A 19,698-nucleotide genomic window follows, 5' to 3' on the forward strand; every position below is an offset into this window, starting at 1 on the left:
GACAATGTGGGGAAAACATGGCAGACCACTCCCATATTTTTTGGAAATGCCCAGTAATTCAGCCATATTGGAGGGAGATGGTCGACACAATAACAATCGTGACGGCTTGGGAGTTAGTTAAGGATTTCTGTATTGCAGTGGCGGGCGGTGTGTTCCACCCCTGGGCCTTCAGTGATTTCCCATTCAGTCCAATCTAATTTAATACACCTTAAAATACCATCAATAGGACATCACAGCCGGAGAAACCTCACACACACACACACACACACACACACACACACCAGTGGCTGGTCAAGACACATAATTTCCAGAGTCTTTAAAATCAAACTCGCATTCCCAGTTGAGAGTAGGAAGCTGAACACGGATACCGTCAAATCTCAGAAATGAAAGACGGGTTTAAGAGATGAGACAATAAAATAAATAAGTAAAGCAAACACATTATTTGCATTTGTTTTGGAGAAAATTGTACCGCGAAACAATTGAACATTGGCGCAGCTGCACACACCACGTTATACACAATATAAATTGCATAGAAACAGAACACAGAATAATTTCATTTTGCCATTTTATTTCGTTACCATTTATTTTTTTATTAACAAAATAAAATGACAAAACATTAAAAAAATACTAATAAAATGTTTCTACTCACCAACATAAATGTCCAGCATGGATCTCCTCCTCTCCTGCTCATTAGAAAATAAAATCCATCCTTCTTTCTTTCCTCAGGAAAACCTCAATGGCTCTGTACAGTTTATCTGTGCGCTTCAGGTCCATGAGTAGATCCTTTTCTACGGACATGGAGGCTAATGCTGAAAGACGTGTCTGCCCGGTCGTGTTTCTGGCGTACGTTTTAACCAAGCCCCCACAATGCCGCTCTAAAAATGGTCCCATCCCGGAAGTAAGAAAAATTGCAGTTCCACCCTCATCCGCTGGGGGCTGGTGCCAGAAGCGAGCAAATCCTCATTGACTCCCATGTTAAAAATGCCGATTTCACAGCAGAAATAAACATGTTTACAGCCTGGTGTCAAAACATGTTTTTTGTCTAAATTATCTAGTTTATACTCATGACAACTCTGAGGGGGGTGAATTTTTTTCTCACTCTTCTGTTTAAGTGTATTGAAAGCCTAAAATTCTGTATAATTAATGAGCATCCGACACACGTGACCGCCGCCTCAGACCCACGTGACCACAGAGCTAGCTCCGTGGAAAGGCCTCAGTACAGCCTCGGCCCCTCGTGGAAGCTGTTTCGGGATTTTGAGTCTCTGTGCTTGTGAATTCTGTTTTGGATAATATTGGTGCAATTGTTGGACAAAATGACTTGCAGTGGTATTAATTGCACTAATAGAGCGTCCAAGGAGTCTCCACTTCATTTTTTTCGGTAAGTTAAAATCTATATTTGTATTTTATGTCCATGCCACCTTTAAACTAGCTGAGTTTACCGAAGTAGCTAGCTAACTATCAGTTTAACATGTAGCATGTACTGTTTAACCATGAAATTTAAATGTAAAATACGGTAAAATAATTAATAGGGTTATATTTAGATGGGTAATAGGGTAAAACACAGTGCATTTAAGATAAAAATGGGTTGAAATATGACGGAGCGCTAAGAGGGAGACTTCTGTGTCCATTCTTCCATCCGGTAATCCCCAGCGGTCAGGCCGGGCAGCCTGACCGATCTGGCGCCTACTTGCTGCGCCTAGCTGCTGCGCGGTCTGACCGCTTGTGGAGTTTTTCATGTCTGACTTTAACCGCATCTAATAATGTATTACGGCGTGAGCGCAACAGCGACAACTTAATATCGATGTGTAAGCAGCCTGAGTGGTAGGGTGTTTTCATCTGAACCCTTAAAACCTCCAGCAGGCTACGCTGCACTATTGACGTGTTAGCGCGCGGCGCTAACAACTTAGCAACGTGACTTGTCTCTGAGAAAGCATAAAAACACAGACGCTTCTTCTGAAGCGGGAAAATAACACTTCTTCTTAAGCAGAGCAGGATGTCGCCTCGGCTCATTCACGGCCGAGCTGGACTGAGCTCAATAACATTGACCAAGCACAGCCACTGGGCCTACTGAAAGAACATCACTAGCTAGTTTCATCCTATGGTTGTTTCATCACACTCATAAAGTTTTCTTTAGCTGGGGACCCCTGTATTTCACCGCTCCCTTCTGCAGTCTTTCCCTATTAAAATTTAAAATGATTCTGTTAATTCCATGTATCAATAGAAAAAATGTCTGCTTCTGCCAGCTGCAGTAAATGTAGACTCCATATTATAATTAAGAGGTGCATTCATCTGTGCATCTCCTTTGATCCGCATTAGTGATATTTTCAGCACCAGAACAGTGAAGCAACAGATTCCTGAGTTTGTTATTAATTTTATTTATTCGGTGCATCTTTCCTGTTCTATTTCTCTCTGAAATTAGATCAAATCAGTGCTTCTATGGGTTGTCTCCTCTCTGCAGTAGATATTTTTACTTAATTTAAAGACGTGTCATATTTTCTCCCCAAGCCTGAGCTGACCGCAGAAATACTGCAGCTCGGTGGTTTGGAAGATAGTGCTTGATGTTAGAAGTCTGTATGCCATCAGATAAACTCTTTTTTTGGGGGGGTGAGGCTTATTTTGCTGTACGCTCGAGTCAGTAATTTCCGGTAAGTATTTTAAAGCCATATACTTAATTAGTTCTTTGTATGAAGTTTTCCTCTAGGTGATCCAGAGAGGCTTGACCTTTGGGTGAGCAACCAAAGAAGAGAGTGTTGGACTCCCAATTCATTCTCCCGCTTGTGCAGTGAACACTTTGAGAGTCATCACTTCACCACGGACTCCAGGGTACAAACACATTACTTCATATTTTGGTTGAGATTTAAAAAATTGAAGCATTAGCTGTATAATATACCGACGTTACATTGCTGTGTAACTAGAAGAACATCTTCCCCACCCTTGAATTGTCTGTGACTAGGGCTGTTTAGATGTGAAACAATCATGTTATTAATTTCCATCTAATTCTATGGTTAATTACTCAGAGAAACAAATTAATTTTTGGACAGTCTTTAATGAGTAACTTTATGTATTGGGATGAATGACAAATATTCATGTTAAACTAAAATGTTAGGCATTTAGGGGGAAAAAACAAAATAATAGACATTATACAGATGTCAAATAAATCAAACTGTAATTAAACTGTATATTTTCAAAGTCTTGATTCTGGATAAAATCCAACAACATATGCTTTATAAATAACAAACACTACACATGCCTTTTACACACACACACACACACACACACGCATGCATGCATGCAAGCACATTCACTCACACACACACAGTGCTCTGGTGTACCAGTGTGTTCTTCAGAAGCTGGCCTTGTCTGATGTGTTTATATGTGATTCTCTTTTTTTTAATTAAGTACTTATGTTTTTGTTATTTTAGGGGAGAGTTTGCCTGAAGGACACAGCCGTACCTACTATCTTCTCGTCCTTTCAGGTCAAAAAACCTGTTCCAAGAAGGGAAGAACAGGTAAGTAGGAATGAGAAGGTAAGTTTTGAGAAGGTTGCAGATGTAGATGCAGGTTTACACAGTCCCATAAAAGTTGGTGTTGATCTGAGCAACATATTGATTTGTGAAGATTCACCTCAAGAGGTCTTTGTTACTCAAAATGTAACACATGATGACATTCCTCTGCAAGCAGTTGAGTGTGATAATGCTCATTTTGGTCACAGTGTTCAACACCAGAATGACTCAGACTCTGGTCAGTTTAACGCTGTCAGTTTACACCCAAATAGCATCCTCAGTGACCATTGCTATCAGATCACAGAATCTCCCAAAACGCTTAAAAGGAGAGTTCTCTCGGCAAATGAAAAGGTACGCATAGTTCAGAAAAAGCTTAGACTGCAATCCCGGAAGACAAGGAGACTGAAGGCAAGAATTTCTTCTTTGAAAAGTGTCACCAAAATTCTTCAGAAGAAGCTTTTAATATCAACTGAATGTGCCTCTCTTCTTGATGGTTTGGATGGTGTTCCAAAAGAGTTGTTTCAGAAAATGACTCAGAAGAAAAGATCATCTTTTTCTGAGAACTTGAAGCAATTTGCAACTACGCTGCATTTTTACTCTCCTAAGGCTTATGACTATGCTAGAGAACACTTTCACTTGGCTTTGCCTCATCCACAGACCATTCGCAACTGGTACAGCAGTATCTCTGCAGATCCTGGTTTTACTCTTGCTTCATTTACAGCTTTAAAAGGTCATGTTCTTGAGAAGAAGAAGGAAGGAAAAGAAACTGTTTGCTCTTTGATGTTAGATGAAATGTATATTCATAAGCAAACTGAGTTTGATGGGAACCAGATTCATGGCTATGTTGACATCGGAGCTGGTGAGATTGAAAATGTTGTTGCGACACAAGCATTGGTCATCATGGTTGTTGCCATCAACCAGTCTTGGAAGCTCCCGATTGCCTACTTTCTTATCAACAGCATGAATGGGAAAGAAAGAGCTAGCCTCATTCAAGAGAGTCTGTGTAGGCTTCATGACATCGGAGTTAGGGTTGTATCCTTGACATGTGATGGCCCCTCCCAAAACATGGCCATGATCAGGGAGCTTGGTGCCAATCTGGACATAATGGACATGAGATCATACTTTGTCCATCCAGCAGATCACACACTGAAAATCCATGTTCTCTTGGACCCATGTCACATGCTCAAGCTTCTTCGCAATGTCTTTGCAACTGTTAAAGTTATTGTTAGGGAAGATGGCCAGCTGATACGTTGGCAGTACATTGAGGAGTTGCACAAGCTTCAGGAGAGGGAAGGCTTGCGTCTTGGCAACAAACTCAAAATGGCTCACATTCAGTGGCAACATCAAAAAATGAAGGTTCATCTTGCGGCCCAAATCTTTAGCAGCAGCGTGGCTGCTGCTCTTGAGTACTGCGAGCAACAACTGAGGTATCCACAGTTTAGTGGATGTGCAGCCACAGTTGATTTCCTGCGCACAGTTGATGCTGCTTTTGATGTCCTCAATAGCCGCAATCCACTGGGAAAAGGACACAAAGCACCCATCACACCAACAACTAAAGAACGTGTCATGGTCACTTTAAAAGAAACAGAGTCTCTCCTCAGAGGGCTCAAAATCATAGGGAAAGACAACAGTGTGGTACATTTGCATTCCACACAGAAAAGGACACCCATCTTTGGTTTCATTGCCTGCTTTAAAAGTGTGATCGGCATCTATGAAGACCTTGTAGAGCATCCAGCTGCTCTTTGTCGATATCTTCTGACTTACAAACTCAGTCAGGACCACTTAGAGCTGTTCTTCTCTGCAATCAGAGCACGTGGTGGTCACAACAACAACCCCAATGTGAGGCAGTTCAGAGGGGCATACAAGCGTCTTCTTGTAAGGCACCAGGTTAAAAAGGGCACAGGTAACTGTCTTCTTCGTGACAACACAGCCATCCTTGACTCAACACCAGCAACTGTGAACATTGCACGCAGGTTGGATGTGGTGCCTGTCGAAGCACTTGTACTTGACGATGACTCCATCAGTGATCTTCCAGATGTCAACAACCTGTCTGAGTACAAGGAAGCAGCGATTTCTTACATCACTGGTTTCATTGTCAAAAAGTTGAAGCAGAAGATTACATGTATGCCTTGCTCACAGGCATTGACATCGGATGAATCGGTGCATCCACTCTTGGCATTGAAGGACAGAGGTGGATTACAGAAACCATCACAAGGCATCACTGCAGTTTGCCATGCAACAGAAAGATGCTTCCAGCGGATTCTTAAAGCCAATGAAGGAAAGGCTCCACGTGGAAGAGGAACTACAGCAGCCATTGTTGCCCAGGTTGTCACTGACTGCTCAGACAAAAATCTCTTCCCGCAGCTGCACAGCCACATGTTTGACATGTGTGCTGAAAGTAATCATATCCATGTTCTTGTAAAGATGGCTTCAGCGTGGTACTGCAAAATTAGATTAAATCATGTAGCACGGCAGGAGACGGACCGGATGAAAGAAGGCAAAACTGTCCGCAAGAAGCTCACGAAATTAATCCATTTTTATGGAGATTAGAGAAAAGCTGTCCTCGTCATATCTTTTAGTCTGTCTGTACATTTTGTTGTGTGCTTGTCAGAAGTTGTGACCATGAACATTTTTCTGATATTTGCAGACAGAACATAACATATGAAGAGCCTTCCTTTTATTGGACATCCTTTTAAATGTTACTTAGAGCCTGCATGAACGGGGCCTAAGTATACACTGACGAAGCTCTTTATCCTTGAAGTTTGACCCCAACATACCGGATGCTACACTAAGTTGTAAATGGACTTTTAAACAGTCAGGCACGGTTTGATTTACTGTTACATATATGTTACTATCTATCCCTTAGAGTCTGCATGTACGGGACCTAAGGTGATATTATAACATTTATGTAAGTGAATACTTGATAAAGTTCAGAGTAAAAGTTACAACATGCTAAATGCATATGCAACCTTCTCAGTTTTCTGAAATATATTTGATGACAGATTTCTTGATAGGTTGATGTTACATTGAAGAAAAACATAAAATATGTTAAAACTAAAATCATTTTGATATGTTATTGCACAGATAAGCTGTATTGTTGAATCCCAGCAGTATGGGGGTTTTGGTTTGTTTGTTCTATTTGGTTCCTAGCAGGTACTCATTTTGTCTCTGCGGTGGAGTTCCTGCCAGTTCACCCCCAGTTTCAGCTGCTGAACGTCATCAGCTTATCTGAAAGTAAGATTTGAGAGACCCTATCATCTTTGGTGATCTCACGCCTACACAACATCCTTTGTTCTAATGGTGAAATTAATTTAAGCTGATCTTTTACCTGCTGACCTCTATAACTTTATTCCTGTTCCTAATTACAAAGAAACACCTGTGCAGAGGAGGTGTTTTGAAGGTGACAGTTTCTGCTTATCAAGCAACAATTGACAGCTACAATAAAGCCTGATTCATGCTTCTCTGTCAGCTCCAACAGGGAGAGACACGCACGCACGGACGGAGACGTTTAGCTCTCATAATTCTCCGTCGCCTGGGGAGTGTTGCAAAGCAATTCCTGGACCGGACAGCAGAGGGCGGTGAGGTTCTGTGATATCCTGTCATGTATTTGTCCAAAATAGTGTGATGATATTGTGTTTTTTTTTTTTTTTTTTTACATAAGAGCCTTTTTAAGTGACAAATTTGTCTCATTCTCCTACACCTCTTCATGGGCTCGCCACCTCTAAACCCACGATTCCTGTCATTTCCGTCTACAAATAAAATGCTTGCTGTGCATCGTTTCACTCCTCCAGTCACGGGGAATAAAAACGTTCATGTTTTTAGAGTTTTTTTGCGAGATATTCTTCAAGCTTCTCCGTATCTGTTGCTAGTTATCCTCGGCTCTTTGTTTTTGAGTGCGCAATGGCGGCGCCTAAGCGTGACTCTCAGTGACGAGCCAGGTCCCAAAAATGCCCCTCCCGTGGAGAAGTGTAATCACATTTTCCACAAGGGCGGCTCCGGTGCCCGCCAGTAAAGGGTCTGTCAATTCACAGACGCCATTACGCCGTCTGTGTGGTTTCCCCTCACCCAGCCACGTCCATTTAAAGAGCATCACAGCTGGAGATAACACACACACACGCAAGCACGCACACACACACGCGCGCAAGCACGCACGCATACACACACACACACACACACACACACACACACACACAGGTTCTTTAATGACAGAGTTTAGGCCCTTCTGGCAAAATCTGACAAAGTTTTTCTTTCATGTCGTCACTGATCGACATAATTATTTCAGTCACACAAACACTTTTAAAACCTCATTTAACTGGTAACAAGGAGAGCAGCTTTGATTTGATTTCCTGAAGGTGTTTCTGTGACATTTAAAGTAGCTTAATTTATTAAGATTTAAACAGAGGAGACAGAATAATTAGAGCAGATCTTTAGGCCCATCCCACCTCTACGTTGGTGGACCGGTTGACGTTCACCAGATAAAAACAAAACCTTTTGAACTGCACATTGCTGAATATTTTGGTGTACTTGCATGATAACGTGCATTCATTTGCATTTGATGTTGCATTTTCACTTCCAGATGAAAGAGAAACCTAAGAAAACCTAAAGTAAGATCCGTTCTAGACCATAAAACAGGATGGAAACGACAACGGCATCCTGACCAATCGTCAGCTTGCGCAGTCCGTCTCGTTAAACGGATGTTTAAAAAAGTGGGCTCGACTCCATGCGTACCTGCTGGGGCCCTACGCAAGGACGGATAATGGAGTTGCGTGTCTCTGCACTGACGAAGGAGAAGCATGAATCAGGCTTAAGATCAACCCTCCTATATTCATGAAACCAAAGAAGTCCAATTATCTTCTTTAAAAATCCATGTGATGTCATACTGAACAACTGTTGTATTTTATTCTAATTTTAATGATTCTGTTTCAGGTGGAAATGCTGTGTGAATCCTGTGTCCTGTGGCCCATGACCTGTGTCAGCCCGGTTCTGGATGTGGCATAGCTGAGTTCTCTGTTGCAAGGTTTTCTGGCGCTTGGGGCCGTTCCAGAGTGCACCTGGTCCTTGGAGGTGTAACACTTCACATCCCAGCACACGCACGAACACATGCTTGTTGATGTTTGTTGTTCATGATATTTGTGGTTCATGCTCTACATGTTTATAGTTGTTCATCCCACGTTTTCTTGACGACTCTTAGAAATGTTTCTTCACAGGTGCAGCTGCTGGTTGCTGTTTTTATGTTGGTTTCCTAGTAGAATTAATTTTTCCTCCTAATTACTTGTTTATCCTCTATCAGCAGTCTTTATTCCAGATTGGTTCAGCATTTACATGCTGATGTGGCGATACATAACCCAAACCAATATTACTCAAGGGGAACCTCGTACACATTAAGGCTCCTCTTGATAGAGCAAATCTGTTCAGCACATTCTGACAGACAGACCACCATTCTTCTGTCATGTTGCTGTACAGGACATTTTTAGTTGTTCTATTTAAAAATAAGTAGTATTACATTTAAAGAGCAATACTTTCACGTTATCATTTTCCTACACTTTGTTTACCTGTATTTTGTTGTTTTTCAATAAAGAATGACAAATTATTTAAGTTTGGTTTTTGTTGCACACAAATATCTACAAAGCTAATGTTTGCATAACAAGTATGATTGGGTTTTGAAATACGGCACTCTGTTTATTTTAGTAAGATTTTTAAACCAAGTAAAGTTAGTAAAGAACACATTTCTATTGGCTGCTAAGAAACTGTTGGGATTTAAAATGGGCCTGTTGTACAACTAACTTGTAAATGATTATTTCTCATTTTGTAGTCTTAACCAAAGAAATTCCAGTAATTGAGCAAAAACATTTATTTTTTGCACTACGTTTTATAACACAGGGCACAAAGTGTCGGCACATAAAAAAAACTTAATAATAAACTGGGCCCAGAGAGCTGCAGAGTGAGTGCAACATTGTGGTTTGAAGGAGGAACAGTTCAACAGTGTAATGGCTACAGATAAATTACATCATCAACACATTAGCTATAACAGTCAGGGATATGTTTATCCTGTTTGCCTGAAAAGAAATCTGTCCTAAAGGCCAAATTCAAAAGCAGCGAGACTCCCACCTGGAAGTCTTTCACAGCTTTTGGAGCTGGCCTTTAAGACAATCGGCAATATTAGTTAAAAATATGTCATTTCCCCTATTTGTGAAATGAACTCTGTCTGACAAAAATATCCCTGGACTGTCATGTCTGATGTGAGGATGCACAACAACGGCACCATTTAAACTAGAAATAAAAGTAGCCATTACACTGTTGACGAACCTCCGGGCCTTCTCAATTTTGGCAGGTTTTACACCTGCCCTCCATCTACGCCTTTGGGTAATGGACGACATGATGATAGTCATATGAGGGTGGAGAAGGTGAAGCCGGTGCAGGTCCTCCTTCATCATGTTGACCAGCTTCACACTGCTGACCACCCCCATGTCATTGCCGCCGCAGTGAATGATGAGGACATCAGGAGCTGCTCTTCCATGCCGGGAGTGAAAAAAGGGGAGAAGGTCTTTCCACCTCAGTCCGCCCCAACCAAACCAGGAGACACGGACGTCAGGGAGGCCAAGGTTGTGTCCGACAGTCTCTGCAGCTCTCTGGGCACCACGCCTCACGTAGCTGTCTCCAATGATACAAATGGCTATGGAGGAAAAAATAACAGGTTTGGCCTAGCTGTTTAAAGTACAAAACCATTCATGAAGTGGTCAAGACAAGTACTTGGTACTTACACTTGCTTTGTGTAGCTGACGTTGACACACAGGCTGCCATGGTGACCTTTTAACAGATCTAAGAAAAAAATGTAATAAAAGAATGAAACTTAAAAACTCCCAGACCTCATGTCATATTTACTAATCAGCTATGGCTGATTTATTGTTTGGATCAGAGTGAGCTACACTAATTCTAATATATTTTTATTTCTATTATACATACATACTTTTTAACTGTTATTTTCACATGACTGTTATCAGGCTCTCTTGTTCTGGTTCTGATGATAATTCTGTGTCTTCCAGTAAGTTATCTTGTGCTTACTTCATCTGTATAATGTCTCTTTACTTTTGGTAAATTGTACTGAGTCCAGAATAAAGGCTAGTTGGCTGTACAAGATACAAACAAGTATTACGTTTTGGAAATATATGAAACACCGCCAGCATCTGTTAGAGCCTGTGGCGGGGTGCTGAGGGCCGGCTCCAGACCAGGAATGAGCTCTCCACGCCAGCCGGGAGTGTTTGAAACACCGCCATCCTCTCCTCTGCTGGCTGTTGTTCATTCTGTTATGGTTACCGGTGCTTGTGTTGCAATGTGAAACGCTTGGTCTCAGATTTTGTAAGAAAGATAATAAAATGTCCCCCCAAAATACGACTTAAATATATTTTCTCTTCTTCATGATACATTTAATGGCTGGTGCGACTCAGGAGTGATAGCGCCGAAAAAAACTGTACTGAAAACTTGCTCAAAGCAAAATGTTTTCATTACGGAAATAAATTATAAACTTACCGATTTAAAACTTTTTTAATACAGGTACTTCTCACGAACAGGCGCAGAAAACCTCCACCTAAACTCCGTGTAAGGTTCAGGTCGATGGGTGTTCCAGTTAGCTCCGGTTGGGTTGAAGCTAGGTGGCTACATCCGTTAGCTCGGCTCCCACCTCCGCTTTAGCATTGGGTTAGCCAGGGTTAGCTTCAGGTTAGCTCGTAGCTAGTTCGCCTGGGTGTCGTCACTCGAGCCCAGCCTTACAGCCCCACCCTCAGCGCCTCCTCTCTTCCCTTTTATGGAATTGTCTGGGCTGGACGGAACCTGTGACACGGTCAAAATGGCGGTGGTGGCCACCTCCCATTATAGACAACAAACGTGTTATTGAAGCCAATGGAAACCGTTTGTCCAGTATTTACAGTCTATGGTTTTAACGCGCTTTAATGCTACCAAATCCATCTGATGCGAGCAACAGGCATTCCCAGCAGAATAACCTGCAGCGGTTCTCTGAAGCTGTTAGCCATGGGTACCGTTCATAGTTGCTTGCCTGAAAATGACGAACAAATCCTTTCTCCTGCTGGGACAAGCCAGCTAGCATTGGAGTCCGATGATCTGTTCTCAAAAGATCAATTTTTTCTTGAAAGGTCCGTCTTGAAAATGGTGTGGCAAGTAAATCTGCAACCAAGTCTGTCTCTTCTCCTCTTTCAGCCATCATGTGTTCAAAAATACACCGATAGCTGCCTATAGATACAAATCTCTGTGTTTAGTTTTGATATTTTGCTTAATGCTGCTAGAAAAGTTCTAACTACTGCTTATCCAATCACAGGATGCGTTCATGTCAACTTTTGCATGAGGCCAGCTAGCTGGCCTGAGCCACGCTGACTCGTGAGCTGATTGGCTATCGCAACTAGATGGTCTCCGTTCACTTACAGCGGACAGCGGGCTTCTCGATTGATTCTGAAGGCCTAGGGCAGACTAATCTGCCTGAAAACACAAGCTAGCTTAAATCTGATTGGATAACACCCAGCCTTGGTATTTTAACACTGGAAGCAGCGCAGCCAAGTGGGTATAATAGGATATAAAGAAAATAGACCAGTAAACATTTTTTTATTTAAAAATAATTACCAAAGGAAAAAAAATACATTTACGCTTTTGAGTATGTTTAGGCCAGCAGAGAAGGCTTTGCTGGCCCTGACTGCCCACCACTGCTGTATTGTTTATTTGGGTGATCCCATCGGTAATCCCCACAAGAGACAAATATTTAATGAATATCATGCTGGCTTACCAGGAAATGGCTAGAGAAGAATGCCCCAACAAGGAAAGACTGGCAGGGAATAGTCGAGTAAATATATAAGATGGAAAAGCTGACAGCCTTTTCTAACAGCAATGCCCCCCAATGATGGAGGGCAGGTTGTATAACTAAGGTTTAGCCTACTCCCATATGTTTACTGGAAGTGGAAGAGCCTGTTGCGGATACGAACACTTCATAATGGACTGGAAACACCCCTTCAGAACATCATAAGAGGCGGAACATTAAGGGCTACATGGACCCCGATATACGGACAAAACCCGAGGTCATGGGACTTGGAAGAGAAGGGAGGATGGCTCTCCCGGAACAGGGCGGACCCGACGGTTCCACTGTGCCAATAGTTGTTGTATGCTGTATGTACCTTAACAAAACTTTCAATAAAAAGAAAATATTTTTTAAAAAATTGTAGCGTTATGAATATGCCATTTCTGCCCTTAACAGCTGCCCTTTGACACAGTGACAGTGTGCATAAATTGCCAAGGTCGTGCACTTGCTTCTGGTGTTTACATTCCAGCAGACAGAAGAAGGACGAAGGACGCTTTTCATTAGTTAATCAAAGAACTTTATTTCTAATAAAGCTAATCAAAACAACTGTTGGTCAATAATAATCAGGTGACTGATCTTTGAAATCACAATGTTATGATTTATGTGTTTTAATGAATAACAGGACTTGGGCTAACTGAGCTAGACATCCTGATCCACATAAGGTAAACACATGACACATTGTTCACTCATCCAATCAGAACTTCCTTTCTGATGCGTGGCAGAGCTCTGTGGTGTTTAGTTAATCTGTCCACACCGATTCGCTAAGAATCATAAACAACTAAGCTAATAAAACAGAACAATGCCATTTTAATTCAGTTCCACCGCGAGTTCAACGCACGCTCAGACGCTGAGTTCCACCGCAAGTTTCAATGTAGTTCCAACGTGAGTTCAACCAGCTCTCAAATCCATCTGATGTCCACCATCGCTAAGTGAAGTACAGACTGGCCAGCTGTATTTTCTACTTTTAAGCTGAGAACTGTCAAGCTGGAAAACTCTGTTGTTTTATCAACAAGACGACGGTTCCTTCAGAATAAAAGCTGAACTCTATGACCCAAAAAAGGGGGGTCTCTACGTGACGCTGAAATCTGCCGTTGTACCGGGAGACTATCCATAGACTGGTTTGTCGTGCTGCCGATGCTGTTTCACCAGTTCCACACTCAAAGAACCATAAAGGAGGGTCGAGGACCTGGCATCCGGATCTAACACGGGGGTCTCAGCACGGTACGTAGATCGGCATAGATTGCGTCTCATGTCTTCCTCCTGAAGTCCCTCATCGGTCAGTTAGGGCAACAACACCTTGCACTCAGACTCGCCTCTACCAGATGGAGGTTCTGAACTGACACACACACACCAACACTTCAGCATTACATCCATCTGCATCCATCATTAGAGAGTTAGTCCTGGTGATTGTTTTGAATAATTATAAAATAAATATTCTTAAACGTCCCATCTCTCTCTCTCTCTTCTTGTCTCTAATTCAATACAAGGCGTTTGAATAAAATTCTCTGTGGTAAAAACAACCTCTTTTGATTCTAAGGGCCTGGTCCAAAGATTAATGATCCAGCCCAGATTTAGATCAGTGATATCTCTGGACCTTAATAAAAGTGTAAGAATATACCAACTATATTCCGCTACATTATAATAATAAGTTCACGGACCAGACCTGTACAAAAATGATGGTACCCCTAGAAAAGGCTGAAAATAATGTGACCAAAGGGACATTAATTCAAGGTGTGTCCACTAATTAGCATCACAGGTGTCTACAATCTTGTAATCAGCCAGTGGGCCAATATATAGGACTTCAGGGAGTCACTGTGTTGTTTATTGACATAATGAGTACCACATTCAACTTGGAGCCGTGAAGGAAAGAGTTATATCTGGAGCAGTGGTGGCTTGCCTATAGGGGATGAAGAAGAGGATGAAGAAGAAGAATCACAAAATATTTAAAAAAAAACATGAAAAATTAACTATATGATCTATCTAGGGGGCAGTGCATACCTAAATCATTGCAAGCAAGCCTTATTTTTGTGTTCCAGTTAGATCTTACCAACAGATGGCCATTAGGGTCAAACATCCTTGGGAGTACAACCTCCAGCAAAATAACAAGAACATCAGATTCCCTTTCATCACTGGCAATGAGTGAAGAGGTAAATAAGTAAAAGAACAATGTTGATTAATGCTGAAAGTTTTGTAACCATTTGTTACTAATCAGTAAATGCATCCTGTACTCACAGGCTTCTGTAGAAGGAATCATAGCATCCAATATGGAGTCGCCAAGAGACTTAAACCCGCTCCCATTTATTTTTGACCCAATTTTTATGGTTATACGTTGTGAAACAGCCAATATTTTTCTACAACCGGGCATCTTTTAATTAATTTACAACAACATTTCAATTAATATTCCCAGAGATTAATGGTCAAAACTAAACATTGTCACCTTAAAGAGCAAGTAACGTCTAAATGAACTTTTTTTGCTGATGAACTGTATAAATCTAATAGTGTATAATCTAATAGTGTTTTAAATGTGTGCATTCATTATTTTAGCATTTTGGTGCATTTTCTTTAAAAATGAAAAATTCTGCCTAAATACCACAGTATAGTGCCACCTTCAGCAGCAACATAGAGTTTGAGTCAGATTGAATACACTTTAGCCAATGGCTAAAGAGAACGAAACTATGTAAACCAGTAGAGTACTACGTAGCAGCTCTGTGTCAAAGTTATAAAAGCATCGCGAGTCTCGGCCACGCCTTGTGGCGAGTTGGCAGTTGGATTTGCAAACAAGTATAGGACGGTTAGCGGTAGTTCAGCATTAGTATATAGCATTAGCATATCATAATCTTTAGCATAGCTTTTAGTGTTATACATACTCATTTAGTGTTAGCTTGGCAGTTAGAAAGTCTAGTTTAGTTAGTGTTTAGCTGTTAGCGGGTTGCGGTGGCTCTGTGGGGTTGCACTCCTTTCCACTGGACTTAGAAATTAGGCGCCAGTGGTTGCGTGCAATCGGTGTACTGGAAAACAGTCAGCTCCCGCCTGGTGCTGTAGTTTGCAACCAGCATTTTATCCGCGACTCCTTCGCCAACATGATGGAGTTCGAACTGGGTTATTCTGCACGTCTCCGTTGGAAGAGGGAGGCCGTGCCCACCGTGGCTCTTCCGCAATTTAGATGCAGCCCACCGACTCTTCTCCCCCACCATGGCGGGCTCCAGTCTGAGGTGAGTAAGCTAAATAAAAAATTTAATATCTTCTAAAGCCAATTCCCTACCTAAATACAAAGTTTGAGAGACGTGGTTCACTTCATTTAGCTAATATCACTCTGCACTGCCTTCGGGCTGATTTGTCAAGTTCACAAAATGTGGAACGGGATGTAAGGTTAGAATCAGCGGCGGATCGGAACCTATCTCGAAGCCCTGGCCGGCGAAATGGTCCACATGACTATTACTGTCAGGCTCGGAGAAAATTTGTCTTGTTTTTGTGTCAGTCAGTAATTCTGCTAACAGTGGCTCTAACTAACACAGCAGTAGTTGACGGACAGCATTACAGCGTGAAATCCAGCTTTACACCACAGCGTGACCCAGTTCTGTGAGGAATTCTGTTCAGGAGGTCGCATTTCAGGCTCTCTTCACATCATATGTGACTGACTTTTACGTTATAATAACGATCACACACTAGGAATGTTATGAAGCGCCTATACAGGTGCTGGCCAGTAAATTAGAATATCATCAAAAGGTTGAAAATATTTCAGTAATTCCATTCAAAACGTGAAACTTGTACATTATATTCATGCAATGCACACAGATCAATGTATTTCCGATGTTTATTACGTTTAATTTTGATATTTATAGGTGACAACCAATGAAAACATCAAATCTGGTATCTCAGAAAATTAGAATATTCTAAAGGCCAATGAAAAAATGTTTGTTTCTCTAATGTTGGCCAACTGAAAAGAATGAACATGAAAAGAATGTGCATGTATAGCACTCAATACTTAGTCGGGGCTCCTTTTGCCTCAATAACTGCAGTAATGCGGCGTGGCATGGACTCGATCAGTCTGTGGCACTGCTCAGGTGTTATGAGAGCCCAGGTTGCTCTGATAGTCGTCTTCAGCTCCTCTGCATTGTTGGGTCTAGCGTATTGCATCCTCCGCTTCACAATACCCCATAGATTTTCTATGGGGTTAAGGTCAGGCGAGTTTGCTGGCCAATCAAGGACAGGGATACCATGGTCCTTGAACCAGGTGCTGGTGGTTTTGGCACTGTGTGCAGGTGCCAAGTCCTGTTGAAAGGTGAAGTCTGCATCCCCATAAAGTTGGTCAGCAGCAGGAAGCATGAAGTGCTCTAAAACTTCCTGGTAGACGGCTGCATTGACCCTGGACCTCAGGAAACAGAGTGGGCCAACACCGGCAGATGACATGGCACCCCACACCATCACTGACGGTGGAAACTTTACACTGGACCTCATGCAACGTGGATTCTGTGCTTCTCCGCTCTTCCTCCAGACTCTGGGTCCTTGATTTCCAAAGGAAATGCAGAACTTGCTTTCTTCAGAAAACATAACTTTGGACCACTCAGCATCAGTCCAGTCCTTTTTGTCCTTGGCCCAGGCGAGACGCTTCTTGCGCTGTTTCATGTTCAAGAGTGGCTTGACACACGGAATGCGACACCTGAATCCCATGTCTTTCATGAGTCTCCTCGTGGTGGTTCTTGAAGCGCTGACTCCAGCTGCAGTCCACTCTTTGTGGATCTCCCCCACATTTTTGAATGGGTTTGTCGTCACAATTCTCTGCAGGGTGCGGTTATCCCTAGAGCTTGTACACTTTTTTCTACCACATTTTTTCCGTCCCTTCGCCTGTCTGTTAATGTGCTTGGACACAGAGCTCTGCGAACAGCCAGCTTCTTTAGCAATCACCTTTTGTGTCTTGCCCTCCTTGTGCAAGGTGTCAATGATTGTCTTTTGGACAGCTGTTAAGTCAGAAGTCTTCCCCATGATTGTGGTGCCTTCAAAACAAGACTGAGGGACCTTTTAAAGGCCTTTGCAGGTGTTTTGAGTAAATCAGCTGATTAGAGTGGCAGCAGGTGTCTTCTATATTCAGCCTTTTCAGAATATTCTAATTTTTTGAGATACCAAATTTGGAGTTTTCATTAGTTGTCACTTATGAATATCAAATTTAAATGTAATGAACATTGGAAATACATTGGTCTGTGTGCATTGCATGAATATAATGTACAAGTTTCACGTTTTGAATGGAATTACTGAAATATTTTCAACCTTTTGATGATATTCTAATTTACTGGCCAGCACCTGTATAGGACAGTTTCTTTTGTATATTATCTGACTTTATAAACTCCAACAACAATGTGCTTCTATTTTTTTTCCCCAGGCTAAATCTACCCAAGACATTGGCTGTCAGATTGATTCAGTAGTCTGCAAGAATGCACTTGTCCAGGCTGACGTGAAGCCTTACCGGCATAGAAGGCAGTGAATTATGTTTAATAATCGTCAATGTAAACATTTTATTATCACCTTCTAGTTTTAATTTGTTTTACAGATTATTGTTACACGTGATTTTATGTTCTTTTAAACGTTTATAAATGTGCTGCTTCTTTGTTTTTTACATAGCCACCTAGTTTAGAGCTCCCAGCCTCAGTGTGTCTGGTGACACGGGGACCATGACGGAAATTCATCTTCCAGAAAGTCCCAGAGCAGCGTCCACACCCCTGAAAAGACCAAGATGTGAGGTGTCTTCTGTTGATTCCAGCTTCCACCTCAGTGACAGTGCAAGCTCAGTGAACTGTTCAAGGTAAAAAAAAAAAATAAAACATTTCAGAATTTTTAAGATATTTACAATTAATTAAATGTATGTGATTACATCATGACATCATGAAGGAGGCTACTGATTCTGGCCCTGTGACACTTGGTGGTGACGTGTGAGCTGATTCACCTGGTAAATAACTTTTACATTAACTATTTTGTTTCTGCTATTAAAAGTAAATTAACTAATAACCTGCATTATTGCAGGACACTCAGCAAAATATGGACTCTACACCATGAGGCAGGCACACGTTAATACTCTATAAGAGCACATAAGGTGAGCAAAACCACATATTATTGTTATTATTGTACACTGTCCTGGATTAGTTTTCTTTCTGCATCTCATCATTAGCCTGGCTGATCACCAATAACTCCTGTCATCTGGTTTTGACAGCATGAGGATGTCCTCACACACCTGTAACCTATCAGCTCATCTGGCAGAATAGAGAGAGAAGAGACAACACCACATCTCCTGTTCCTGGAAAGCCTTCAGCCATCCTTCGATGACTGAGAACCTCCATCAGCTGTCTCCTGTCTGCCCACAATTACTATAATAAATATTGTGTTTGACAAGTTTTTTGTGCTGCCAAATGTCTCATTTTGACTCCAGTTTTTATATTATAATGGATATTTATAAATTACATTAAATGAATTATCACAATGTTGCATGTTTAACTAGCTCTATTGTGATGAATTAAACTAGCACCTCACTGTTAAAAGCTCGTTTTAATTTCAAGCATGTTTAAGTATTTATGGACAAGAACAAAAACAGGAAATATATCAATTGAGATTTATTTAATTAATATAACAAATAACTGTTTAGAGGAGGAAAGAGTCAAAGGCACATTCTTCTGGAAGCTCCTGATCCTGACGACACCAGCAGAGGAAACCACCTGCAGACACCAGAGGATCACCTATGACAAAGAGAGCAGCTGGTATCAGTAAATAATTAATGAAATCAGGCCAGTTTTTCATCCGCTTATCCGGAGTCGGGTCACAGGGGTGGTAGCCTAAGTCGAGAGGCCCAGACTTCCCTCTCTCCAGCCACTTGGGCCAGCTCCTCCATGGAAATCCCAAGGCGTTCCCTGGCCAGGTCCGGTAATAAGTCTGCTCCAACAGCTTCTGGCGTTTTTAAAAAGTATCCGAGAGGCACGGTAAGGGTTGGAGATGTTTAATCTATTTAATTTCTGACTATATAAAACAATTTAGTCAGTTTTTAAGTGTGAAGTAAACTCCGACGGAGTAAAATCCAATCCGATCCCATTCATTTTGTTTACCTTTGTTGCCTTCCAATATGGCGTCTACTCACTGAGAGTCACGTGACGTCCAGAGATCTATTGCCAGGTTTATTATCAAAACCAGAAGTTTGAAAACTGTACAAAAAATGAAAAAATCAAATCATTTTTTGTGTGTTATGTCCAGATGACCTTTTTTTGTGGGTAAATTGTCACAGCCTTGGAGTGTCACAAATAGGCATAAAAATATTTTTTGCTCACTTTGTACTTTTTGTGTGATGTCATATTTTCTAAA

At 41.6% G+C, this 19,698-nt stretch overlaps 1 long non-coding RNA gene across 2 annotated transcripts in view; it reads left to right on the top strand.

Moving 5' to 3' along the window:
- Nucleotides 1–18,728, top strand: part of LOC129153259 (uncharacterized) — a 197,043-nt gene extending 178,315 nt beyond the window's left edge. Inside the window, exons 1-4 of one of the 2 annotated variants that reach the window (XR_008559441.2) lie at nucleotides 17,965–18,157; nucleotides 18,244–18,301; nucleotides 18,376–18,445; nucleotides 18,563–18,728. This is a non-coding gene — a long non-coding RNA (uncharacterized lncRNA). Of the gene's footprint in view, nucleotides 1–17,964; nucleotides 18,158–18,243; nucleotides 18,302–18,375; nucleotides 18,446–18,562 lie in introns of those variants that run through there. The other variant, XR_011521566.1, reaches the window with a different exon arrangement.
- Nucleotides 18,729–19,698: the final 970 nt, after the last annotated feature.

This window comes from Nothobranchius furzeri, chromosome 9, assembly GCF_043380555.1.
Source record: "Nothobranchius furzeri strain GRZ-AD chromosome 9, NfurGRZ-RIMD1, whole genome shotgun sequence".
NCBI classification, from domain to species: Eukaryota; Metazoa; Chordata; class Actinopteri; order Cyprinodontiformes; family Nothobranchiidae; genus Nothobranchius; species Nothobranchius furzeri.